This window comes from Diabrotica virgifera, chromosome 5 (assembly GCF_917563875.1).
Source record: "Diabrotica virgifera virgifera chromosome 5, PGI_DIABVI_V3a".
In the NCBI taxonomy this organism is placed as follows: Eukaryota; Metazoa; Arthropoda; class Insecta; order Coleoptera; family Chrysomelidae; genus Diabrotica; species Diabrotica virgifera.
This window is the reverse complement of record NC_065447.1, coordinates 50,313,767-50,336,030: the sequence shown is the minus strand read 5'-3', so window position 1 is coordinate 50,336,030 and position 22,264 is coordinate 50,313,767. Positions and strand designations below refer to the sequence as shown.

The 22,264-nt window shown below is 31.4% G+C and overlaps 1 protein-coding gene across 1 annotated transcript in view; it reads left to right on the top strand.

The window, feature by feature from the left end:
* The window catches only part of LOC114341392 (leucine zipper putative tumor suppressor 2 homolog), a 621,793-nt gene that overhangs the window by 163,843 nt on the left and 435,686 nt on the right, over positions 1–22,264 (top strand). Inside the window, exon 3 of the mRNA XM_050652486.1 lies at positions 3,008–3,048. The gene's annotated coding sequence lies outside the window, so the exon portion shown is untranslated. The remainder of the gene's footprint in view (positions 1–3,007; positions 3,049–22,264) is intronic.

Genomic DNA, 22,264 nt, shown 5'->3' with positions numbered 1-22,264 from the left:
AAAAAATCCGCATAAAAAGAAACCTTACTGTACACATCGACGTTCGTTTCAATTTATGTTTTGACTTAATTTGATTTAAAATGAATCGTACCGCATGGAAAAAGTTATAGCGGACGGACTATATCTAGGCACACAAATCAAAGTAATGCAGTAACTACAGAAATTAGCAGATTAATATAGCTATCTAGTAAATAGACATAGTCACAATTAACATCAAACGTAGTCACAAAAATAACTGAAATATTGATATTACTAATAATTGATAGTACCTACCTAATTTTTGTCACTCTACCGATCTACCCATCAATATGTATCAGTTTCTACGTGTTTTGGGTTTATGAGTTCCTTGACCGTCTTTTGACCTCTTATAAAGTGCCATATTTTCTTGTCTAGACATAAAAAGTATGCTTCATTTCTTTTCATGTTTTCAGTGATTATTTTTGATTCGTCATACAAGTGCACGTATTTGATTTCTGGTTGCATTTTAATTGCCGTACGCTTGTTTAGTCTTGATTGCTTTGTATTTCAGTGAAATTTATCTTTTATTTACATTTTACTTCACTTTTGTAATGTAAAACCGATTATATGGTATCTTGATTTTTCATTAGTATTTTGTATTCAGACAGATTTAACAAGTGTTATTAAAACAATTAGATTTTGGTAGGCTTTTAAAGTGGACTCTTTATCTCTTTAAAAGTCTTTTTACATTTTTTAAGCTTAGAAGCTGTCTTTGCAGGCTGATAGATTAAAAATTTACTACCAGAAGAAATCTGAAACAAAAAACCAAAAGTTTATTTACATGCATTTTTACCGAAACAAAAACGTGGTTTTTGGGGAGTTTAAAGTAGTGATGTTGATTTTAGTTACTTTCGAGTATCCGTTACAAATCGTTACTTTTGTATAAAGTAGTCATTTACAGTATTCGTTACTTTGATTACTATGATTACTTTTGTTACTTTTATATTTGAGTACCGGTAATCATATCAAACCTATATATTCTGCAAACCTTAATTGAACGAAAGATCGAAGGAAGAAGGGGAGTGGGCAGGAAGAAAATGTCATGGCTCCGTAACGTCAAACAATGGACAGGACTAAAAAACATAGGAGACCTAATACATACTGCAAGGGATAGAGAAAAATGGTCAAACGTGATCGCGAACATCCATTAGTGGATTCCACAAGAAGAAGAAGAAGAATCATATCAAGAATCGTATTTCTCAGTAGGTAGGTATTTTGTATAAAGTAATCATTTACAGTATTAGTTACTTTGATTACTATTATTACTTTTGTTACTTTTGTATTTGAGTACCGGTAATCATATCGAGAATCGTATTTCTCAGTAGGTAGGTATTTTGTATAAAGTACCTAATCATTTACAGTATTCGTTACTTTGATTACTATAATTACTTTTGTTACTTTTGTATTTGAGTACTGGTAATCATATCTAGAATCATATTTCTTAGTAGGTAGGTATTTTGTATAAGTATTCCGATATAACAACGACCTTAACCGATCTGTTGAAGGGATAAAAATGATTTGATTACTATGATTACTTTTGTTACTTTTGTATTTGAGTACCGGTAATCATATCGAGAATCGTATTTCTCAGTAGGTAGGTTTGTATAGGTATTCCGATATAACAACGACCTTCACCAATCTGTTTAAGGGATAAAAATGATTTGATTACTATGATTACTTTTGTTACTTTTGCATTTGAGTACCGGTAATCATATCGAGAATCGTATTTCTCAGTAGGTAGATATTTTGTGTAGGTATTCCGATATAATAACGACCTTCACGAAATACGAAGTAATCGGAGTAATCAAAGTAGATACAATAGTCGTTACTCGCTCTGTTATGATTGGTACGAAGTAATCAGAGTAATCAAAGTAATCAAAGTAGATACAATAGTCGTTACTCGCTCTAATATGATTGGTATGAAGTAACGAAGTAATCAGAGTAATCAAATTAATCAAAGTAGTTACAATAGTCGTTACTAGCTCTGATACTATTGGTACGAAGTAACGAAGTAATCAGAGTAATCAAAGTAACGATTTGCCTTTCTGTATAGTAATCGTTACTTTCGGTATTCGTAAGTAACGAGTACTTTGTAACGAATAGTTACTTTTTCAACATCACTAGTTTAAAGGTGTTTAGCCCAATTTTTAAATATCCTATAAAAACTTATTTCAAACAATTATATATAACCCATAAAAAACCGTGAGTTTATCTATTTTGAAATCTATAAAATGAAGAATATTTCCAAAAACCCCCTCAAAATCAGTTTTCCGGATTTTTGGAGATGCGCACCTTACGGAAAAATCTGAAAAAAATCATGAATATAGTTTTTTGTAAGATACATAAAACACAAAAAAATCAACCGTCTCCAAAAAGAAGTTATGTTTTAAAATAAAAAAATGGGGTTATGTACACTCTAAATTAAATTGAAATTGAAATTTTTAAATTAATTGCAACCTACATAAAAAAATCTAAAAATTGAATTTTTTCGCTGTGGGGCTGGGAAGGGGTGACGGGCTAAAATTGCTTCATCTCTTATTTGTAAGACATTCTACATGATTAAAAAAATGAAAAAATTGAATTCTGCTAGTGAGGGCATTTTGCCTATCTTAACGGGGGTACCTACCCTTTACACAAAAGATGCCACATATGTAAGAAGAATGCATTTTGCGCATATTGCGTTCTCTATTTATGGTTAATATTATCCACCTTCGACATCCATTTGGAACTAAAAAACTGCCTAAAATAAAAATGTCAAATAAAAATTTCACTGTTTGGAAGTTCTGTGTCTGTGTGAAAAGATGATTACGAAGCAGGTTCGTTAGCCACATATTTTCATATGTTTTTTACCGTCATCTATTAATTTTATCTTTGGAAGTTGGTAAAATACTTATACGTATCTAAAACACTTAAATTGCATAATATCGTCTCACGTTTTTCTCAATGTTTCGCTGTATGTGTTATTAAAATTCATTATTCATTGTTTCAGGTATCGTGTAAAAGAAGTAGTTTTAAAGTCAAAAGCTCACAGTAAGTACCAACATAAAGCATTTATTGTTCACTGCGATTTTCAAAAGTAATAAACTTATTTTCATAATACGGACAATATTTAGATATCTCTTTCCAATTAACAGAACAGCTAATTTGACAGGTGCTTATTCTTAATAGCTTCACCGACACTTCCGCCTCTTTTAGATCTCGAAAAACCCACCCCACTAAAAGTGTTTATTTATTGAAAAACTTATCCTTCGCAAAAGGTATATTTATTTAAAAATCATTAAAAGGGCCACAAATATCACAACAAAATGTTTTCAGTCGCTAAAAGGAGCATCATCAGTGTTACAAGCCTAACATGCTGAGCCATTCAAAAATACAAAGGTAAAAACCTTTTAAAAGTTGGCAAAATGTCTTTCAAAAGAGAAAACTTGAAGCAACAGAAATGGATTTCTGGAGGCGCTCAGCAGGAAAATCAAGATTAGAAAGGGTAACCAACAACAGAATTTGGGAAATAATGAATGTGAAACACACAATAGTAGATGACATTAGTACCAAACAGCTTAGATGGTATGGACACGTATAAAGAATGTCCGAAGAACGACTACCGAAACAAATCCTAACGTGGACCCCTCATGGTAGACGAAAAAGAGGAAGACCCCGCCTTAGTTGGAGAGAAGGCATAAATCGAGAAATGAGAGAAAGAGAATTGGATGAAGACCTTTGGATGGACCGAAGTGAATGGCGACTAGGCATCGGAAGACACGTAGGAGAACGTTTTAAAACCGATATATATATATATATATATATATATATATATATATATATATATATATATATATATATATATATATATATATACAAATAGTATCTTAATTGACTTATTAGGAAATACGAATTTCACTATTTTTGGGTATAGAAGTCAAACTGGGGCCTTAAAGTACACTATTATCCAATATTCAAGCTTTCGGAAATGTTTATTTCCTTTCTCAAGAATTTCTACAATGCAATAAGATAAAATTTAGAACATATGTATGAAAGAATAAAAAATATTAATGAGTAACTTACCAGAATTTAGATTATAAAAGAATGTTGATTAAAATACATAATTAAAAATAATATTACTAAAACGGCTGTTTAACATTTCAAAAAACATAGAAACAATCAATATTCTTCAGAAAACATTTTAGAAAAGATTAAAAAATTGATTAATTTTTAAGTTTTTGATCTAATTTTGATTGACTTTTTAAAATTTATTTATAAATTCTAAATACATGGCTGACAAAGACTAAATGTAACTATGGTCATAGCATATCGGTGTCTACATCTACAAGGAATTGAAAACATTTTTTGATAATAAAAATAAGGAAATGTTTAAAAGCAAAAAAAAAATTAATTTTAAATATTGGTGATATTAATTAATTTTGTTAATATTTAATGTCAAATTATAAAGTGTAGATTAGAAAAAAAAATTATGATTTGATATAACTATGATTATTTTTCAAAAGAAAGAATGTAATTATAAATTTTGCTAAGATTGTCAATTTCAGATTTTTTGTTCATTGTTTTTTTTTTGTTCATTCATTCATATCAGCAAAGGTTCGAACACAATGAACAAAAAATCTGAAATTGACAATCTTAGCAAAATTTATAATTACATTCTTTCTTTTGAAAAATAATCATAGTTATATCAAATCATAATTTTTTTTTCTAATCTACACTTTATAATTTGACATTAAATATTAACAAAATTAATTAATATCACCAATATTTAAAATTAATTTTTTTTTTTGCTTTTAAGCATTTCCTTATTTTTATTATCAAAAAATGTTTTCAATTCCTTGTAGATGTAGACACCGATATGCTATGACCATAGTTACATTTAGTCTTTGTCAGCCATGTATTTAGAATTTATAAATAAATTTTAAAAAGTCAATCAAAATTAGATCAAAAACTTAAAAATTAATCAATTTTTTAATCTTTTCTAAAATGTTTTCTGAACAATATTTATTGTTTCTATGTTTTTTTGAAATGTTAAACAGCCGTTTTAGTAATATTATTTTTAATTATGTATTTTAATCAACATTCTTTTATAATCTAAATTCTGGTAAGTTACTCATTAATATTTTTTATTCTTTCATACATATGTTCTAAATTTTATCTTATTGCATTGTAGAAATTCTTGAGAAAGGAAATAAACATTTCCGAAAGCTTGAATATTGGATAATAGTGTACTTTAAGGCCCCAGTTTGACTTCTATACCCAAAAATAGTGAAATTCGTATATATATATATATATATATATATATATATATATATATATATGTAATGTCTTTACTAAATAAATAAATTATGGAATCCAAAGGATGGATATAATTCCTATGGATAAGGCCCTAGGGCAACACATAACTCCCACGTGGTACGTGGATTGCTAGGTAATAATTAGATCATCACATTGAGAGGGGTGAAAGGCAACTAAGGTTGTATTTTTGGGTGGCTCAGCATGTTAGGCTTGTAACACTGATGATGCTCTGCTTAGAAAGCGAAAACGATTTGTTGCGATATTTGTGGCCCTTTTAAGGGTTTTTAAATAACCAAGGATACCTTGAATGACCTTTTACCAAGGATACACTTTTCATTAAATTTACTTGTAATTAATGGTATACAGCCAACTACAGGAAATTCTTCCTTGTGGATATGTTTATTTATGTTTAATTTCATAACTTGTGTATTAGGGTTGTAATTGTTTACAGTTATACCTAAAACTAAATACTAAATAGCTGGTACGTCCAAAATTATTGAAATGAACAGGTTTTATTTCTCGGTTAATTTAAATTAACAATTTCGAGAAAAGGTCGACACATTCAGAAAATATTGGCACTATAAATTTTTTATAAAAATATGCAAAATTTTATGAAAAATTGTATAAAATTATATGAAAAATTTTTTGATTTTATTTTTCTTTTAGGTACGTTGCAAATAATTTAAAAGTTTCAAAAAATTATAGCTGAGGCTTTTACAAAATATGTCTATTTATTGATGGACCCTTAGGTAGAGTGTACATAAGCTCAACTTTTTTAGTATTTTTTTAAAAGTTAACTTTTTTGGAGACAGCTGCAAGTCTAATTTTTATTGTATTTTATGTATTTTATAAAAAAACTATATTACTGATTTTTTCACCGTAAGGTGCGAAATCTCCAAAAATCCGGGAAACTAACTTTTAGGGGGTTTTTGGGGATTTTCTCCATTTTATAGACTTCAAAATAAAACAACTCAAGGTTTTTTGTAGGTTTATATTATTTGAAATAACTGGGGTTTTAGGATATTAAAAAATTGGGCGAAATCCCTTTAAACCGTTCAAAAACATGTTTTTTTTTAATTTTTTTAAGGGTTTGTGCGGGGTTATCCATACCTATAAAAACCTTGAGTTGATCTATTTTGAAGTCTATAAAAGGGAGAAAATTACCAAAAACCTCATAGAAAACCAGTTTTTCGTATTTTTGGAGATGGCACACCTTACGGAAAAATCTGCAAAAAATCAGTAATATAGTTATTTTTATAAAATATATAAAATACAAAAAAATAGACCTGCAGCCGTCTTCAAAAAAAGTTATGTAAAAAAATGTGATTATGCACAGTCTACTTACAGGTCCATAAAAAATATGTTTTTTAACAGCCTCAGCTACACGTGTAAGTTTTTTGAAATTTTCAAATGAATTAAATTGCGTCATCTTATTTGTAACACATTGTATGTGATTAAAAAAATGAAAAAATTGAATTCTGCGAGTGAGGGTATTTTGCCTGGGGCAAAATACCTATCTTAACTGGGGGCACCCTTTTCGTAAAATATGCCACATATGCCACATTTTGTACATACATAGGTATTGTGTTCTCTATTTATGATAAATAATCCACCTTAGACATATTTTTACAATTAAAAACTGCCTTTTTAACTATTTAGAATGGGAAATAAGCCACAATATTATTAAAAAATGATTTTTATTAACGTTTCGACGCCCAAATCGGGTGCCGTTGTCAAAATACAAAATACTATAGTATTTTGTATTTTGACAACGGCACCCGATTTGGGCGTCGAAACGTTAATAAAAATCATTTTTTAATAATATTGTGGCTTATTTCCCATTCTAAATAGTTAAAATTGTAAAAATGCCACAAGAAAATAGCTTCAGAACAACATTAAAAACTGCCTAAAATAAAAGTGTCAAACAAAAATTTCAGTCTTTGGAAAGAGTCTTGTGCGTGTGAAAATATGGCTTGGGAACGTTAGCAATAGGTTTTTATTTTTTTTACCGTCATTTATTAATTTTGTCTTTGGTAAAATACTTAGGCATATCTAAAATACTTAAATTGCGTAATATCGTCTCACGTTTTTCTGAATGTCTTTATGTAAGTGTTATTAAAATTCATTGTTTTAGGTCTCGTGTAAAAGAAGAATTTAAACTCGAAAGCTCACAGGAAGTACCAACATAAAACATTCTTGACTGCTATTTTCAAAAGTAATAAACTTATTTTCATACTACGGACAATATTTAGATATTTCTTTCCAATTAACAGAAACAGCTAATTTGAAAGGGAAAATTTAAAACTTAAAAACCGTTAAATTTCTTGGTATGAGTTGAGCTGTGAGAATCAGGAAGAAGAAGAGTTAACAGTTGAGCGTTGGCAATATAAAAATATAAATTACTTGGTAATTATAGGTATTAAGTGTCTACTTAATAACATTTTTTATGGGTATTCGCTTTTCTAGTAAGTCGAACGTGACAGTGTGCGATTCATGGTGTTTTTGATAATAGAATAAGTGGTGCTTGTGAATATTACGGTTTTATTTAAGAAGTTATTTCACAAAAAATGTAGAAAAACAGCATGTCTTATTATTTTAGTGTGACCAACTAGCCCGAAAAATCCGGGACATGGCCCGAATTACGAAGTCGTGTCCCGGCGTCCCGGACAAGGCTTCCGGGCCATCCGAATTTTCAACGTTTTGGTAAAATTCTGTTTTGAACTTTTGAAAACATTATTTTTCTAAGAATTCACATAAAATTGAATCGGTTGGACGAAAAAAAGTCGACAATTTCTAGAGTGTAATGCTAATACCACATTCAAAACGCATTGCATTTTTTATCGTGGTACTATAGTTCTACGAAAACTCAAACTCTGGACTTTTTCTCATTTCTGTATTTTAATTATCGTCTTCTGAAAAGAAAATTCAAAAACCTGAATGTCAAATAATGATAATTATATTTTTATATTAACCTAAGGTTCTATTTACATGGAAATCCAACATCAGTTGATTTTCTAATTTGTCCATTTTGAGAACAATTTCCACGTTGGAGTCGAAACGTCACAAATTAACGAAAATGTAATGATCAGTAGTAATTGCATAAGAGCTCTAAAATTATTGAATTTTTCCCGAGTGGCACTTTGGCAGTTTTAATTTCACGAGCCGAAGGCGAGTGAAATTATATCAAAGTATCACGAGGGCAAAATTTCTACATTAATTTTAGAGATCGAGTGCAATTTGTTGCGATTATTTCATGAAAAAAACTGTTCAAAACCAAAATTTTATTGTAATTTATTTATGTAAGTACAAATTAGTACAATTAAACACACAGTTGTTATAAATATTTTACGGTTGAAAGTCATCACTTTCATCATTTTTAAAACATTAATTGTCATTAATGTCACTGAATGTATTTTTTCATAGCAACGAAGGGCATCTGACGTAATATACTTGACGACGGGAAATTATCAAAAATTATCAGTTTAATTTAGATTTATGTAGCTTTCCATTGGTCAGAATCTCCTATGAATGAAATAATCATTACAACCCATCCTGTTAATAAAATTTAATGTTGTTTAAAAATAATAATTATAAATGTCAAATTATCAATAAAATGATGATATCAATAAGTACTATACTTATGTAAAACAAATGGCCCGATTTTCAATGAAAAGTCCCGGATTTTAGGTATTTTTTTCAGCATTGTCCCGAATTCGACTAAATTGGAGTTGGTCACACTACTTATTATACATACAATATCTTACAAACACTTAACCCTTAACTATTGACGTGGATGTTTCAGGACGAAGATTTGTTATCACTGTATTTGTTTCTTACATCAACTACGGAATGATTCTTCACACTGCTGTAGAATAAAATACTGCTCCAAATAAAATAAACTTTATTTTTTCAAGAAAATTATGAACTCATGCATGATATTAAAAAAATCCACGAGAAAAATAAACTTCCTGTAACTGGCTGTATACCATAAATCACAAAAATACTAGATTTATTGTAAAAGGTACCTTTTAAAACACCCTAAAAAGGGTCACAAGGCAAAACGTTTTCGGATTAAGAAATCCATCATCAGTGTTCTAAAAGCCAAAAAATAGCATGCCTGAGCCACCAAAATGTGTTGGGTAAGAACCCTTTAAATGTAAAAGATTATGTTTAAACTGACAACTGAATTCAAGAGCTACCCAGAATGACGTTAAGAACTGTCAATGTAACCTATTGTAGGGGAGCCCAAGCGGGGATTTTTGCAGTTACTCGAGCGCGTCAGATTATCATATGGGGAGAAACCTGGTACACTGCAGATGTACCTCTACCATATATTGGCTCTTAACACAGGGGAGTTCGTTATGGGGGGCCCAAAAAAAAAAATTTATCCTTAAAATAACTCGAAATTGTCAGATTAAGATAAGGTAAGTTAAGTACATGCAAAACAGTGTATATTTCAAAAATCTGACGATTTGAGCCGGGCGTAAGGAAATGGGTGAGCCCCAAAGTTTCACAAGAAAAAAGCGAATATTTCGCGAAATTAATGACAGATCAATAAACTAAAAAATATGTGCTCAATATTTTTTAAAAATCTATCGAATAATACTAAACACGACTTACCACGGAGAGGGGTGGGTGGTAAATTTAATATTTTAAATACGAATCCCGCGATATTTCGCGAAATGAACATCAGATCGAAAAACTGTAAAAAACTCTTATTCAATATTTTTAAAAAATCATTTTTTATTGCAGATTTGGTTTCCGTTTGTAAAAATACATAACTTTTATTCGAAAATTTTTTTCGAATTATGGATAAATGGCGTTATAATCGGAAAAAACGATTGTTGGAAATGAAAAATTAAATTAAAAAATGGCAAGCGCCCATTAAAATGGAAAACTTTACTTAACTTTTTTTGGTTTTAGGACCTACTATTCACAACCCAATAGGTCCCCAAAGCGCTCGAGTGACTGCACATTTAGCATACTTTGCTCCCCTACCACTAGTTGTATTATTATTTCAGCCACAACGTTAAAAGATTATTTTAATATGTTGAGATGGTCCAATATCACAACATACTCTGTCAGACTTTTCATACCCTCCCATATTTTACGATCAGTTCATTTTCAAGCAATTTGATGTCAAGTCTCTGAAGGACTTAGTTTCATCAAGCTACTTTTAGTCTCATTTTCAGTCAGATACAAAAAACAGTATTTCTTTAATTATCATATTACATATTCCATCGTTATCCACTTTATGTTGGGTCCACTTATATTTTATAACGATCGGATGGACAAGAGGTCATGAAGGCTGAACCAGAAGGATCAGGACGATATTATCCTTAGATGGAATAAAGGAATGACCGAAGATGGAAAGGTCCAATCGCCTACATTGACGAAACAATGGCCACGTTGCTCAGTCGGAAGAGATGTGAGCATGGTTCTTTGGGTTGAGCTTCTGTTACAATGAAAGGTGTTAAGTGAATAAATAATGGATGCGAATAGAGCTAATGGAACGACGATAGAAAAAAGATAAATAGATAACATTAACTGATGGTTTGACTCATGGGCTCTAGAAAACGTAAATACTGAATACACAAACGAATATATTGGGCGCCTGGTATTTTGACCAACACATACTCAAATGAACAATAATTAACAAAACATAACACAACAATAAAAAAATTAGCAACAATACTACGACAACACATCAATGTTCAATCTTGAGCTGTAAATAATAAAATCAAATAAAATACGACATCGTAAGTTTCAATGTAACTTTTATTGAACTACCCAATAAGGTGTTCTCAATAAGGTAATACTCAATACATATTTACAGAATCTACACAGAAAGAAATAACTATAAAATTGTTGACCAAAAAAAGAAAACTTCAAATACATTAACTTAATATTATTTGGTCAACATAAACACAGACCGATAATAATCAACAACGTAAAATAGATGACCATAATTTCTAATGACTCTAATTACTAAACTGAAAAACTGAATAATTACTCAAAAAAAAATTAAAAATATATAATTGACACTCATATTCCGTCATCTATTTGACAATAAAAAAAGCTTTTTTTGTTTCTATAATACTGAATATTTAATTACACAAAAAAATTACATAATCAAAATGTCTTTAGTTTAAATGATCACCCATTTAAAAAAAAATAATCTTAAACTTCATACTAAAAGTATGACCTACTTTTCAGAATGTCACTATTACAAACTGAGCGAAAACTTTAGGTCATTGAACTTATTTCACAGAAGAACACAAAAAGGTCCTTTCCCTGGACATGCTAAATGCGTCTCTACTAACTTGTTCAATAAGTAAAAGATGAGTGACTTACTTCAAATAGTTGTCAGAGGGTAGGATGGCCCTTTGTAAGCCGGCAGGCTCTTAAGGTATGAAAGATGGCCAGGAAGAAATTCGACTTTACGACATAGTCGAAAGAATAACAGTAACAGTGTTGATAGAATAGCAGCTGGACAACATAATGCATAGGTAGAAGGTGGAAGGTGGACCCTTTAAAAAAATATAAAACGCAATTGTACAATTATTTTACATACCAATAAACAATCATTAATACTCTTACCTGCCTAATCGGCGGGCCCACAATACACGAACAAACTTGATCTCACATAATGACTGACTATATTAACTCAACTCACAAATGATGCAGAATTTTAAGAATTTGTGGTTTTTATGAACCTTTGGCGTCCTTTGATAGGGGTGGGGTTTTAACCAATCAAAATTATGGGAAACTGTGAGAGATATTCAAGAACAGATTTCCTTACCACTCGTAAAAGGGCTTAGCAAACCTAATACTTAAAATGAGTTATGGCTCGAGGGTGAAGCATTAACGACTTAGTTTACCTAAAAGCATATCAAATCATCACATTTTGCGTGAGAGCGATAGCGATTGCAGCTATCGATAGCGACACATGTGTTTCTAAGAAAAACACGGCACTAGAGATTCTGGAATCTACAGGGAAATAAGTTGAAATCCATGTAGCAATGAAAACTGAAGTAAATTCTACACTGGGAAAACTTAAACGTTACAATTTTACACTTCTAAACAAGTTATCAGTCATCAAACTTCAATTAATACTCTTAGATTTGTACACCTTTGTACACATTACATACAATTTTGTGTACCTAGACGTCTATACGTATAAGGCCTTTTCCCATTATTTGTCTAATTGTATTGATATCATACAACTAATACAACAACTATTGGTATTGTTGACTGCATAACTGCTGGTAACGTAAACATTTTATTTTCCTATTTGATTACTTAATTAATGAATTATTTTATAGAATTTTTTCATCTATTTGCGAATATACATATGTATATTTGATACTGTCTTTTATCTCAACATATTAAAATAATCTTTTAACGTTGTGGCTGAAATAATAATACAACTAGGTTACATTGACAGTTCTTAACGTCATTCTGGGTTGCTCTTGAATTCAGTTGTCAGTTGGCCATTGAAATTCAATATGTGAGGTTTTCTCCAAAAAAAATTCCAACCACGTGGAAAGAGTCCTGTGTTGCCCTGGGTAACATCCAGGCATATCTAGAACATCATTAACATTTTATTCAAATATGTAACATAACATAATCTTTTACATTTAAAGGGTTCCTACCCAACACATTTTGGTGGCTCAGTCATGCTATTTTTTGGCTTTTAGAACACTGATGACGGATTTCTTAATCCGAAACCGTTTTGTCTTGTGACCCTTTTTTAGGGTATTTTAAAAGATACCTTTTACAATAAATCTAGTATTTTTTTAATTTTTCATTAAAAAAATGGTGGAGGTTCTTACAAAATCCTTTATAAATTGAATTACAAAAAAAAACGAGTATCGGTAACTAAAAATACTAAAATAATGTTGAAAGCACTTGAAAGTAGAACAACTGAATGAACTTGCTGCCATGCTTATAGCGAAATAATACTGAATGGACTGTTTTTAACTACAGAAACATAAACACTGACATACATGCGGTACGTGATACCGCAATAAAACTTTACGTCAACGTAGCTCAAAGACTAAACTACTAAACCATACTAAAACTGTAGCAGTTGGGAGCAGGTATAATTACACGCCCCTTGAGGGTACACAGATGGTGTTCTAAGAATCTGTTATAAAACAAGTTTTACAACAAAATATATTTTCGGTGCGGTATGGCATACCGCATGTCAGTGGTCAAAGGTTAAAAATCCTAAAATATTAGAAGTAACGAACGACTATAAATATTTAATTATATATCAAACACATTGCAATAAACATATGTTTTAATGTTTTCATTTTAAAACTAGGGTCCACAATTCATATACTGTGCTTGTCGTAGGCCATAATACTTTTATGTCAACCTTGCACCATGAGCAGTTTGTGCACCACACACTTGACCCAGCAACGAACTATGTGCCATATAACATTCGTTGATATAAAAGGAGGACATATGAGATTTGGCACACTGAATGATAGACGCGATACCAGTAATCTCAGTTACGGAGTTACGGGACATCTTGACGAGGATGCAGGCCCGCGCCGTCCATAAGGGCGAAGGGGGGCGGAGCCTCCCGGCGCCGTATTCAAAAGGCGCCAGTAGGAGCCGAAAAAAAAATTTTACAATACCGAAATTACCAGAAATATTAGTAATATTTTATTATCCTGTAAAATTTAAAACTTACCAATCGTAGATAGGTATAAAAATGGCAGTAAGTATTACTTTGATCCCATAATTGTACGAACCCTTATTTCTCTTATTAAACTGAACCATATTTGTTTTCTGATGGTGTAATCGTTGTTTTTTGTAAATATTTATAGTATTCATAATAATTTATCGGTATGTATATTACTTTCCTAAACACATAACAAATAGTTTGTAGGTATTCTCTCCGTGCATGACTGACGAAACACCTAGCTTCACCAGGACCTCGATTTTTGACCCTTCGCTTCGTTATCGATCATTCGCTATCTGTACACTAAACAGATACGAAGCGAATACGTTCGATAACGAAGCGAAGGGTCAAAAATCGAGGTCCTGACCTTTTTAGGGTCTCGCAAATTGACGTTAAGCATATTATGATAAATAGATAACATTTATTTACCATTTTTTATAAAATTTGTTATACCAACAATGCCAATGACATTACAAAGATAGCTCAAAAAATGTCATTTTCGCCACTACTCACGTTGACATCGTTTCTAGGTACCCCCAGCATGGTCACGCACGGATCGAATACCGAATACCGATTCTAGTCCATTCACTCACAATAAAATATTGCAAAACTTCCGAATTTTAAAGAACCGCTCCGCTTGACATCAAGTTTGGCATACACATAGCTAACCTGCCAAATAAAAAAGTGATATGCTGATATGTGCTTTTGCCCTAGGGGTGAGTTTCACCCCTTCTCGGGTGTGAAAAAGTATACGTTTAAAACAAGTCCGGAAATTAATAAACTGACAAATTCTAAGCAACTTTTGTTGTATAGAGTTTTTTCACTAAGTCAATACTTTTCGAGTTACTTGCGAGTGCATATGTCCATTTTTCAACAAACAAAAACACATTTAGAAACCCACGAAAAGCACTTTTCGGGGAAAACTCATCATAACTTGTTTATTTCTGTTTTTTAAAAAAGTTTCTACCATTAAAAGTAAGCAAGTTACACTCAAAATAAAGTTGGTCCCTTTTTTTGGTAAAAAAAAATCGTGAAAATCACCCCCTAACTACAATCCTAAATCAAATTAACCGTTACCGCTTCACAAGTTACTTTACTTATGTATTATTTCTATTATCTGTAAGTTTCGTCGGTTCAAAGTGCTTATTTGTGAAAGGGTTGTAGTTGAAACGGCTTGAACGAGTCCCTAATCACGAGAGTATGCAAATTTTGAACAGCCATATCTTATAGTCCAATCTGTCCAATCAAAATTTAAAATTTTCTCGTGAAATTTGGGAATCAAGGTCGATTTCAGGGTAGGGTAGATTTTAACCTTTGTTAAAATCTACCCTACGCCAAAGCGGGCTTTTGCCCTGGGGGTGAAAACAACCCCGTCTAGGGGTAGAAAATATTTTTAATCAAAATAACTATGGAAGTCGATATATTGACCAATTCTAAGTAAATTTTATTCTATAAAATTTTTTTGGAAAGTTGATACTTTGAAAGTTATTAGAACCGAATTATGAGAACCTTCATTCTCAAATAACTCGAATGTGGTGAAACTTTTTTGGGAAAACAAGAGACATCTTTCATAGGTCATTAAAAAAATATAAGTTATTCATGAAAAACGGGCATAAAACGTGAGCTTTTTCAATGAAAAATGCATAGTTTCAATCGCTAATAACGTAGAAAATATCAAATTTGCAAAAATAATTTATAGAACAAAATTTACTCAGAATTGGTCAATCTAACGACTTCCATAGTTATTTTGATTGAAAAATTTGCATTCCCTAGATGGGGTTGTTTTCACCCCCAGGGCAGAAGCCCGGTTCGGCATAGGGTAGATTTTGAAGAATAGGATCAACCGAGCTTAAATCCAAATTTTCAGTAGTAATTGCACAAGAGCTCTGAAATTATTGAATTTTTCCCGAGTGACACTTTGACAGTTTTAATTTCACGAGCCGAAGGCGAGTGAAATTATGTCAAAGTGTCACGAGAGCAAAAATTCTATATTAATTTCAGAGGTCGAGTGCAATTTGTTGCGATTATTTCATGAATAAAACTGTTTAAAACCAAAATTTTATTGTAATTTATTTATGTAAGTACCATTAAACACACAGTTTTTATAAATATTTGACGATTGAAAGTCATCACTTTTATAATTTTTAAAACATTAATTGTCATTAATGTCACTGAATGTATTTTTTCGTAGCAACGAAGGGCATCTGACGTAATATACTTAACGACGGGAGATTATCAAAAATTATCGATTTAATTCAGATTTCTCTAGCTTTCTATTGGTCAGAATCTCCTATGAATGAAATAATCATTAAAATCGGTGTTTATTCTCAAAATTCCACGGTTTTACATTTTTTACCGCTGATTTACCAATTTTTGTCTTACAGAAAAACAAAAAATCCAAAATATTCAAAAAAGCAAAACGTACATTTTTTTACTCTTTGAGATTTTTGGTAGGTATCACTAATGATTTTCAAGTTTTTTTGAAAAAAATGTAATTTTTTCAAAATTAAAAAAAATACTTTAAAACCATTTTTTTAAAGCACTTTGAACCAATGAAACTTAGTTGTAATGAGTTTACCCCGAAAAGTGCTTCATTTTTTGTTTATTTCTCGTTGAAATAGGTATTTGATTGGGAATTTGACGAATAAGAACCTAGTTTTCATTAGCTACAATTCTGCTTCATCTGGGTCTACTGACTTCATGCATACACCATTTTTTTTTCACTTTTTTATAAGCTATATTTTTGCTAAGAATGTTTTTTCGATAAAATACTTTTTGAGCTATTTGCGAAAGAAAAACGTGTTTTTTTTTTGTTGAAAAATGGACATATTCACTCGCAAATAATCGAAAAGTATTGACTTAGTGAAAAAACTCTATAGAACAAAAGTGGCTTAGAATTAGTCAGTTTATCCATTTCCGTACTTATTTTAAACGTATAGTTTTTCACCCCCGAGAAGGGGTAAAACACCCTCAGAGCAAAAGCACACATCGGCACAATATCACTTTTTTTTCTTTGACATGTTAGCTACGCTTATGCCAAATTTCTTTTCAATACAAGCGGTGCTTTAAAATCCGGAGCAAAAACCGTGAGTAAATGGACTTAATCATTAAGTTGCAAAAAACTACTTACAAGGGGAGGAGGAAAGGGGCGCCTAAAATTACTTGCCCCGGGGCGCTTGAAAGCCTTGGCGCGGCCCTGCGAGGATGTCATGTAAACCACGGTACATCATCAATTAAGTACTAAATCCAGCATAATTTTAATTGTAAATATTTCGTCACCAATAAACATGTAATTGGTACCCCCCAGTTCCATTATAAAAAAGACAGTCCCTAAGACTCTTCTTGACCGTTTTACTGTATTTCCCACGGTTCATGTTTTATGGTATAAAACCAAACTTCTTACTAATTTTTCTACTATTTAGAGATTCTTTTTCATTGTTTCTTCATTGTCATTTTTCACCTTCATCAAATTTCCAGACAGATATGAGAATATTAGAAAACGATAACATCGACGAAAGCTGGCAAAAACTCAAAGATAAGATAATCAACGCTGCAACAGAATCACTTGGAGAGAGAAAATTAACAAATACTAACATATTAAAAAAGAAAACCCCGTGGTTTAGAGAGGAAGTGAAGATAAAATGTGAAGAAAAGAAGAAAGCCTTTTTACAATACAGAACAAAACAAACACAACAGGCATACAACCACTACAAACGAATCAGAAACGAAACGAATACTTTAGTGAGACAAATAAAAAGGAAAGACTGGCAGAGTTTCTCAAAACAGACGGAACACGTCTTCTACGGAACCCAAAAGAAGTATGGAGAATGATCAGAGGGCAAAGAAAGGAAATGGATAAATTAACAAAAACGAAACACATTCAGAAGGAAACATGGGCAGACTACATCCGATCTCTATTTGCTAAAGGCGACGATAATAAACCACCAACACCTGAAGTTACGACAAACGAAGAAATAAACATCGAGGAGGGAGAGGTTAAGGAAGCATTAAGAAAATTAAAAAATAGAAAATCTCCAGGAGAGGACATAATATCGACCGAACTCCTAAAGTACGGAGGACAAGATCTAACTAAACAACTATTAAAACTAATACAAAAAATAATAGAACAAAACAGAATACCACAAGAATTTAGATCAAGCATCCTAATACCTCTCTTCAAAAAAGGAGATAAATTGGACCTGGAGAATTAAAAGGAATTAACTTATTAAACACAACATTAAAATTAACAGCCAAAGTGATAACAAAAAAATTGAATGAAATTATACCATTAGCAGAAGAACAACAAGGTTTAGGTCGGGAAGGACATGCACTGTTCAAGTTCAAGAGAAATCGTTGGAATACAACAAACCGACATATTTGTGTTTCGTGAACCTTAAGAAAGCATTGACAGGGTCAAATTAGACTAGGGATGATTAAAACGATCGAAAATATCTACCAGAACAACACAATAAAAGTAAAAGTGGAAGATTAACTAATTGACCCAATTGAAGTCGTCAATGGGATAGGACAGGGAAATTCCTTGAGTCCTTTATTGTTCAACCTAATCATAGAGGAAATAATAAAAAAGTAAGAACTAAAAAAGATACTAAATGGGGGAAAACAACTTAAAATAATCTGCTATGCAGACGATGCAATACTAATCTCTCACAGTGAAGATAATTTACAATGTATGCTGCACCAATTTAACATATCCGCCAGAAAATTGAACATGTTAGTTTCCCCAAAAAAGACAAAATGCATGGTTATAACAGCAAATCCAATAAGATGAATATTGGAGCTGAAAGGTAAGATAATAGAACAAGTAATGGAGTTTAAATATATAGGCATTACACTATCTAGCTACGGAAGGCTCGAAACAGAAGTGGAAGATCAAGTGAATGGAGCAAACAGAGCCGCAGGTTGCCTGAATGACACAATATGGAGAAATAAAAATATCGGAAAAGAAATGAAAGGCAGAATTTACAAAACAGTCATCAGACCAATAATGACATACGCGGCAGAAACACGACGCGACACAGAGAGGACAAAAAGATTGTTGAAAACAGCAGAGATGAAAACCCTTCGAAAAATAGATGGTAACACTCTACGGGACAGAGCTAGAAGTACAGATATACGACGAAAATGCAAGGTGGATAACATTAATACCTTTCATGTGTATATAAAAAGAAGAAGACATGGAAAGATTCGGGGAAGGCCTATGTCCAAATTTGGAGAGAAATGGGCTAAATAAGAAGAAGAAAAAGATCAAATACCTTCCCATTTCAAAATTTGGCTATCATCATAAATCATATAACTATTTAAATTCTGCATTCACTTGTATCTACAATATTTGATTGGAGCTTCAATCCAATCACTCTCTTAATATTATTCTTATTCTTCTATCGTTTTGCTACTGGGGAACCGTTCCTCGCCGTCCTTACTAATCTATTTGTTGTCATTCGGCTTAAGTGGTCGTTCCATTCTACTCTTCTTTCTTACCCAGTTAATAAGGCATCTCTGTTGCATATATGTACTTCTAGCTTCAGGGGCGTAACAGAAGGCCCCGCAGCATGAAGCTTGCGGGGGGGCCCCAATCGCTTAAGGGCCCCCAATCTTGTCATCTGATATTATGTAAAAATCTGTTATTGTTATATTATTTTTACGTTGTCTGTTTAAATTTAAAAACGTAAAAATTTCTAACTAGACGTATTTGCAAAGTGAATCATCTCATAATATCTAGAAACTTAATCCCTTCCGGCCTACCGAAATTTTATGGCAGCGACAATAAACTATATAATGCTTTGTACGTGACTATTGAAAGATATTAAAATTGCAATTTGCCAAATTTAAGAACAATATTTTTAAATCTAAAAATGGGTTTTCTTTCTCTCTGTTCTTTACCTACTTTTAGTATTTCGATACAATATTATCTCCAGTAATTTCATATTGGTTGTTTGCATTGAATGTTATTTATGTTTCTGTTGTTTTACGGTTATAGTTGCATCAGTTTGGTACGCATTTATTTAACAATTATTGACGACTTTTCTTGTGTAATCATTGGACAATCTCTCAACAGATAAACGGTAAGATAAGGAAATTATAACACTTACGCTTTAGGGAAGTCAATGTAGAAAAACTTGCACTTTTTCATTACAGGTTTCGGAAAAAATCAAACAAGCTTATATTTTTCTAAAACATTTTTTGTTAGTTTATATATCTTATTTTACAGTGAAAAGTTCTACTCACAGATGCCTCTAATTGTTTATTAATTCTTTAAACAATAAAACTGTTTTATATTAAATAATTTTAAAAGATATCGGTGAATTCATCATTTTACTTTGTTCAAAAATGTTTCTATTTGCTTTTTGATTATGATGAATTCGAATATGTCATTAAATCAGGGCCATAAGTACGATGTTGGGGGCCCCGGGGCAAACGTGATCTGGGGGCCCCCTACCGGGGGTCTGGGGTTACTCACCCAGCAGAAGGAGTCCGGGAAAATTGATATTTAACCACTTGAAAACGCATTTTAATGTATTCCATGAATGAAGTTTCCTGTACCTACCTACATATTGCTATTTCAGTTGACCAACACAAAAAAAATTTGAAATCACATTATTTTAAGCTATATATTTACCATTAATGTAACATCTTTTCTGTTTTCATAAAAAATATAATACATATAATGTTACTTACATTCTTCGGCTATAATGTAGGTTTTTAATCGCGTTATATTGCCTATAGGCAGTATAACGCGATTACAATCGCGGGGCCCCCTTCGCCGGGGGCCCCGAGGCACTGCCCCGGTTGCCCCAATGGTAGTTACGGCCCTGTCAGCAATTACAATTTGAAAATTCAAAATAAATTTTTTTGAGCACTTATACAGTATGCCTGCGTGGCTTCGAACCATATGGGAAACATTTTTATTATCAATTTTACGAAAAAAGTTATTCTTCATGAAATGCTCTGAATGGGCTTAAATCTGAGATACAAAATAAGCCAGATAAACCATCAGATATCAAACCATCAGATATCAATTTTATACGAGGTAAGTCAAAAAATAGGAATTTAACTCAAGGATAAAGTACTTTTATATTTAACAATATACGATTTTAAGTTTAATATGTAATTACATCCTTGTAAATAAAAAATTAATTTTTCCAAATATTACTCAAATTACCGATAATCAACATCATTTTATTACAATAATAACTATTTTATTATTAATTTTTTAATTTTACGAAAAAATTCTTTATAAAATTCTTATCAGATTCTTTATAAAAAGCTCTGAATTATCTCAAAACGAAGATTCAATCGTAATATATCACATTTTACCAACTTTATACGAGGTATGTCGAAAAATATGAATTTCTCTCTAAGAGTTTAAGTAGGTACCTTTATAGTTCACAATATTTCAACTGGAATGATATAATTGCATATTTAAACAGTTTTTAATTGCGAACAGCTTTTTATAATAACATTTTTCAATATTGTAAAATATAAAGGTGGTATAGGTACTATTGAGCGAATGATATACCTCGTATAAAATCAATAAAATTTAATATCTGATTATTGCAACTTAAGTTTTATACCATGCAGAGCATTTTATGAAGAATAACTTTTTTTTCGTAATATAGATATGTAATAAAAAAAGTTTCCCATAGGTTCCAAGCTACGCAAACACACTGTATAAGAAATCAAGAAAGAATTGTTTTAACATTTACTATTTTTAAAGCTGGTTATTAAATGTATTGTAGGTAAGTTGTACAGAAAACAACAAAAGAAGTTGTTTATTTGGAATGGGTCTGTATACCAATAAAGATGAGAAATGTAAGTTGTTATGAACAGTGAATGATAACGCTAACACAAAAAAGTTTTTGTTAAATAAGTCGTATTTAGTAACTGTTTAACGCGGGAGCAGTCACGCTCACTTCTGTCACGTAAGCAGTCGCGCGTAGAACAAAATCTAACAATACGAATTTAAAACAAACTTCAATTATATAATATTTTTGTTTGCTTGTTATGTTAAAAATATCTATTTCTAACAATTTTAAAACTAATTGGTTCCCACCAAAGCCATAAATTCCACAAAAAAAATAAAAATGAAATTAAAAAATTAAAAAAAAAAATCCTACGCATTACTACAATCTTCTTCGAGGCACTTACAAGTGGAAAGTTATGTTGCAAAATTTTTCATTAAGTTACCACGGAAAATGATAAAAAGTTGGATTTTTTCTAAAGGCGCGACTGCTCCCG